A 6,626-nucleotide genomic window follows, 5' to 3' on the forward strand; every position below is an offset into this window, starting at 1 on the left:
CAATAAAATCCTATAAATTTAATTGAACACTCTTACATGCAGACCATTTTTAACTGTTATCGCTAAATATCACGTGTTCAGTTCAAGACACGCCTAAGACGTGTTCTAGACTTAAGTTTTGCCTTTTGTACGTGTATTTTCTCGACGCGAAGCATATCTCCCATCATAGATAGAAAGAAAGAAAGAAAGAAAGAAAGAAAGAAAGAAGAAAAGAAAGAAAGAAAGTGTATTTTTTTAGCATGAAACATGAAATACAAACACACAACTTCAGGGACCCAACAAAATTTGTTTAAGGGTTCCTACCACTATTAAGCTAACACATATGATGTAGACAACAGCAACAGATAACGCAGCTATTTAGCAATAAGCATATTACAGCAGTAGGCACTGGACACTAGTGGAAACATCAAGTAAACATGTTATTTTTAGACAAAAAACACAAACCAAAGCACTAAAAATATAGACTAGGATGAATTCAGTAGAAAATGTATTAATTTTTTTTGAAAGGCATGAAGAGTAGATGAAAATTGAACATTATAGTCAAGACTATTCCACAAATAAGGACCCGTAAATTGCAGTGTTTGTCGACCATAATTAGTTTGTATTGTAGGAAGCGAGAGCCGATGTCTTGTAGTAGACATGTTGGTGCGTACTGAGTGATGAATATGTACTGTAGTTAAACTGAGTGTGCTGGTTATAATCTGATAAATTAAGGAAGCGGTATTATAAGTTACTTGGTCATATACTGCTTTCATTCATTCCTGTCTTGTACGCACCGCAGAACACATTGCTTAATTTCTTGGAACAGCCCACTGTGGTAAAACAGAAAACGAGAAAAAAATAGACAAAAATGTGTGATTTAATCATTTTGCACATTTTCGTTGTGGTGTTTGTGTGTGGAGCACTCCGCAGTGTAGCGAATAGATAGATACTAGCGTTGCGAGTACATGCGCGGATATCTTTATGAGATGGAGCGGCTCTCACCACCCGCAGTTGGCTTTGTGCAACGGTGGACATATACAGGGTGTGTCACCTGAAAATTTACACATTTTTGAGAATAAGCTTTTTTAGTTAGACTACCATTTTTTTTCGGCATAGCATTGTCAGCGGTGTAGTAAATCAGAATACAGCTAAGACGTGCTAACCAGCAGGGTATTTGACTGATATTGAATAGTTAAGTTTCTATTTATTGCTGTAAGACTCCTTAATTACTAAGAGGCGTGTAGGCCATAGTAATTAATATCCGTATCAGTTTTTAGAATTTCGAAAACGCGGTCACCCTTGGCTGTGTGGCCCAACAAATTTTGGCTATTGGGACGAGTTGTGTCCATTGGAGAGATTGCTTTGCCTGCAAGCTTCTCGAAAGCGCATGTATTTTGGCGCGAAGTAGCCAAAATTTGTTGGGCCACAGCGCCGACGGTAACCGCGTTTTCGAAATTTTAAAAACTGATATGGATATAACTTATGGTGGGCTACACGAATCTCAATAATTAAGGAGCCTAGCAGTAACAGTTCAAAAGTTAAATATTTGATATCAGTCAACCAGTCTGCTGGTTAGCACGTGTTAGGTTTATTCTAATGTACTATACCGCGGACAATACTATGCCGAAAAAAAAAAAAAAACGCCAGTCTAACTCAAAAAGCCTATATTTCAAAATTGGGTAAAATCTTATGTGAAACACCCTTTATAAAATCGCCTCGCACGTTCAAGGTTAATTAGGAGTAGATACGAGGCAAACCGTCCGCCGGCTGCGAGCTGTTCTTTGACCTTTGGCACGCTGCATCGGCGAACCTCTACAAGCAGCGAACGGACGCGATTTTGGCTTGAAACAAACCGCGCGCAATTTTTGGAAACGCGCACTTTTGATAAATTACACTTAACCATAGAAGGGGTGATCTCCGAAGGTTTTGAATGCATCTTGTGACAGCAGGGTCAAGCTGCAATTGTTGGTGACAAGATGTGTCAAACGATCTTGACAGACATTGTTCATGACATATCGCAATGATACCACGACAGCGAGACGCGATAATGATGGAGAAACGTGCACTTTACATAGCAAATTCGGACAATAAAGTGTACCTTATCGCGAAGCTGTCGGTTTGCAATAGCGGCTCCTGACGTCTTTGATAAGCATTTCCGCTATGTATGAGTGTTTGTAAGTGGGCGTACGAAGCAGAAAGAGGAAAGCGCACGGGCTTGATGTCTGGTTCCAACCAGGCCGCTATTACTGCCTCGTGCGAACAGAAACGAAAGAATCTAGAGGTGAGATAGCGAGAGAGAACTCAATGTGCACCTCAGCCGCCTGCGCCTAACCGACGAAGGCGGATAGGGGATAACCGGATACAGCTGCGCGAGGGAGAGAAAGGCGCAACTTCATTTGCCAGAGGCGTCGGGAATTAGGGAATTAGGGTTGGTTGGTTTATGGGGTTTAACGTCCCAAAGCGACTAAGGCTATGAGAGACGCCGTAGTGGAGGGCTCCGGAAATTTCGACCACCTGGGGTTCTTTAACGTGCACTGACATCGCACAGTACACGGGCCTCGAATTTCTCCTCCAAAGAAATTCAACCGCCACGGCCGGGATCGAACCCGCGTCTTTCGGGACAGCAGCCGAGTACCATAGCCATTGAGCCGCCGCGGCGGCAGGGAATTAGGGTACTGTGTGCCCCCCCCCCCCCCCCCCCCGGGGGGGGGGGGGGGACGTCCTGGGCCCGCGAAGTGAGTGAAAGTTCTTGAGTGGTCTTGTCTGGCTGGGCGAGTAGTTGGTCCCAGCTTTCCTCAGAGGGAGCTGGCAGGAGGGCCCGTGGGGGCGGGTAATTTTTGCATCCCCAGAGGATGTGCGCCTGCGTGGCGTGTTTTCCGTGGTTGCAATTTGGGCATGTGGGGCCATATCCCCCTTGGTGATTAGTGATAGCTTGGAGTGGCTAAGAATTGAGTGAATCTGCAATCTGCGTAGCAGGGTGGCCTGCGCTCGGTCGAGGTCGTGGTGGGGAGGCGGGAAACGACGCCTGGTTTCTTTATGAAAATTGGTGATGGCGGCAAAAATCTGGGGGACTTCAGCGAGGGCGTCTGGATCAGTGTTACTGGTCGCCCGGATTGTTAATCCTCGGTCAAGCCGGTCGGCCCCTTCATTTCAAGAGTTGCCCGTGTGGGCGGGTACCCAGATTAGGTTAATTTTTGGGGTCGGGAGTGCAGCCACGTAGGATGCGTGCGGCGGGAAGGCAGGTGCAGCCTGCCGAGTAATTTAGGATTACTCGTTTTGAGTCACTGAGGGCTGTGCGCGTACGGCGGTTAGCGATGTCTCTTCCGCTGCGGTGTGGGAGGGGGCGGACACTGTGGTGGCGGAGATAAGGGCAGATTGCGGCGTGGTTATAAAGACCAAGTAGGTTGTTGAATGTTGACTTGCCGCGTCCACGTGTGTTGCGTGTTCGCTGACACGATAGAAATCATCCAATGCTCGGGCTTTGTGCTGACGGCGCACGTCGTGTCGGCCAGGGGATGTTCTTGGGTGGCGGTTTGGCAACTAGGCGGCTATGTACGCTTGTCGGGAGGGGGACTTTGGTATGGGGATCGCCTAATGGGTTCACATTCAGCCGATCAAGGATGAGACGCCTGTGCTTGGTTCTGCAGAGGCGGTGAATTTGGGTTGTCTTGTGTGCCTCTATAAGTTCCGTAAGAGAGTTGTAAATGCCGAGTTGGAAGAGGTGTTGTGTGCTGGCGTATTGCGGCAACCATAGAGCAGCCTTTACACCGAGCGGATTTACTGCCTGGTCATCTTTTCGATGAAGGTGATAGCAAGGGTAGGCTTATATTCTCATACTATCCTGGGGATGAGAAATGCCTGCGTTAGCCGCCAGAGGTCGTCCTCCTTCATGCCACTACGGCGTGTGAAGATGCGGCGGATAAAATTGATTAATTGGTGAGGTGTGGAGTCCCCGCGAGGGCATTTTTGCTGTAGCACTACTGCAAGTATACCACCTAGTGCCGACGTAGTTTTTAGTTTCGGTCCTGAGGAAAGGAAATGACGCAGTATCTCAGCGGACACCCTAACCACGCCGTAAGGGAAGGAATAAAGGATGTAGTGAAAGAAGAAAAGGAAGTAGTGCTGTAGTGGAGGCCTCGGGAATAATTTCGACCACCTGGGGATCTTTAACGTGCACTGACACCGCACGGCACACGGGCACCTTTTGCGTTTTGCCTCCATCGAAACGCGGCCGCCGCGGTCGGTTTCGAACTCTGGTACTCACGGTCGGTAGACGAACGCCTTAGCCACCAAGCAACCTCGGCGGGTGCAGTCCTTCGTGCTTATGTAGGTTTGGGATGAAATTTATTTTTGGTCTAATAGACAACTGAATACTTAAGTGTACAGTCGTCCACACACCTGTCTAATGCTCTCGAGCGACAATGCGCGATGCGGTCTTGTTTCGAGCCCTATATCATTCATGTATGGCGTCAGTATACTCCCCGGTGCGTGGTTGGAACGCTCTAGACAGGTCTGGACGACTGTACATAGTCATGCATAAGTGTCTCCGGAAAGGAAGGCATTTTCGGGTGCATGCAGGCAGGGCACTGCCCCGCTTGCCGTCCCCTGTGCGCACGCACGCCTATGCTCGGGTGCCTAGACGATCATTCGACCTAATTTGAAGCAGTAACGGATTGAACGTACTGCCCTGAAGTTGAAGGACAAAGAGAGGCAGCGTATTTATTCCGGTAATGTACAGTAGTTTGCAGAGGAGAAACTTGTGAAGGAACTTTACGCGATTGGCTACATTGGCCTCTCAGCGGAGTCATCACGCGAGAAACTTGCACTGCAGCTCTTCAAGAAGCGTCCAGTGCAAAAAGGGCAGGCTCACTTGAAAACCTCGAAACATGGAGTTTATCGAAATCGAGGCGTTGCAGACGTTATCAGTGATGAGTTTTTCAAGGCCATTTGTAATGTAAACTGTTGGCTCGAACGGTATTGGGCGGACGCTGTTATCGCTGCAGTTGTTTTTACTTCTGTGCATTAGTGTTTCTTCTAATCGGAATTCTTTGCTGAATCGCCAAAAAGCAAGTGTACATATCAGCATAACTATTCGAAATAAGCATGACTTTAACGTGTTTGAGGAACGAGCATGGTTAAGTGCGAGACGCTAAGGACCGGGTGATGGTCCTCTCAGTGTAAATAATTGAATGACATAAGCGAGGCTGGTGATGTCTGGACGAGAAAGGACCCAGTCCGCTTTTTTGACTTGCTCTTTCAAGGACCCACGTAAGTCAGTGTATGGTACGTTTATGTGTTTGTGCAAGCCCTTTAAGCTTCCTTCCAGTTAAAGCTCTTGAAGCTGCCTGGAACACTCGTCTAGCGCGTTTATTCGTTTAGAGCTTCTTTTATTCCAAGTGAGCGCCGACGCTATGCAAGCTTATAAACGGCGCCAGGAAAGGCATTCTAGCAGCCTGTACATGTTTGCTGCAGCTCTCACCTTCTTGGCATTACGTCAACACTGTTATTGAACCAAATGAGCAAAAAAAGAACGCACCTCATGTTGGTACTCGTGCCGCCAAGTCGTAGATGGTCGTTTTCTCTGTTTGACGTCTTTCCATCGTTAATTCGTGCAATTTCTTTTGTTCTCTTCCCTCGTGTTCGGCATGGCAATAAGACGTGGCGGACAGTGATGTCACGTGCAGCCTCGATTACGCTGGCGACTGCGCATTTGCAAAGACGCGTGTTTTCTTCCACGAGCGCATAAACTGTCAGCCAACGGGGCTCTTGATGAAGGCGGCGCGGAAGAGATGATGAGGCTTAGTGGCGAGTGAGAAGCCGTCGCCGCCCCTCCCACAGCCGCAGTCGTTTGTCGGCCAGCAGGCTCCTCGACGGACGAGGCTGTTTCAGAACGGGCACTTCCGGGGTAGAGGCCTTCTCGTGTAGCTGTCACCAAGGGAAGAGCAACGGATGCGTAGCCGCTTCGCTGTACGAGCTAGTTGGCCCACTGTGGGAAAATTAGTCGCACAATTCCTCTACTGCGCCCGCTTCGTTTAAGCATCGCGGCCTTTCTCTGCACGCAAAGCTGTTTAGCTCAAAAACACGTGCATTGCGAAAACCGGCCTAATAGCTGCATCTCCGGCTCGTGCGCCTTTCTTCGTTATTTTTTTTTTCTTAGATCGCTCACTGTTGTTAGTGCAATTAAACAGCAGTTATTCCTTCAAAGAAGAAACCGTCCCTCCAGCGCGGTGGCTCAGTGGTTACGGCGCTCGGCTGCTGACCCGAAAGACGCGGTTTCGATCCCGGCCGCGGCGGCTGAATTTCGATCAAGGTGAAATTCTGGAGGCCCGAGTGCTGTGCGATGTCAGTGCACGTTAAAGAACCCCAGGTGGTCGAAATTTCTGGAGCTCTTCACTACGGCGTCCCTCATAGCCTGAGTTGCTTTGGGACGTTAAACCCCAGTAAACCAAACCAGTTTTTAACCTTACGGACTAACCATCTGTTTTTTTTTTCCTGTTTAGGATGTTCGAGTCAGGCATCACGTGACTAATACCGGTTTGGACCGCTAGCTGGCTGGCGCTGTGGCTGCCAACGTCGCTGGTAGCGAGCACGAAGCCACGTAATCCGCAGCACGTGCTGGGGTTACATGGAAAAACATGACAAAA

The sequence above is a fragment of the Amblyomma mixtum genome, chromosome 1, assembly GCF_055824585.1.
Source record: "Amblyomma mixtum isolate Tamu chromosome 1, ASM5582458v1, whole genome shotgun sequence".
Lineage (NCBI taxonomy): Eukaryota > Metazoa > Arthropoda > Arachnida > Ixodida > Ixodidae > Amblyomma > Amblyomma mixtum.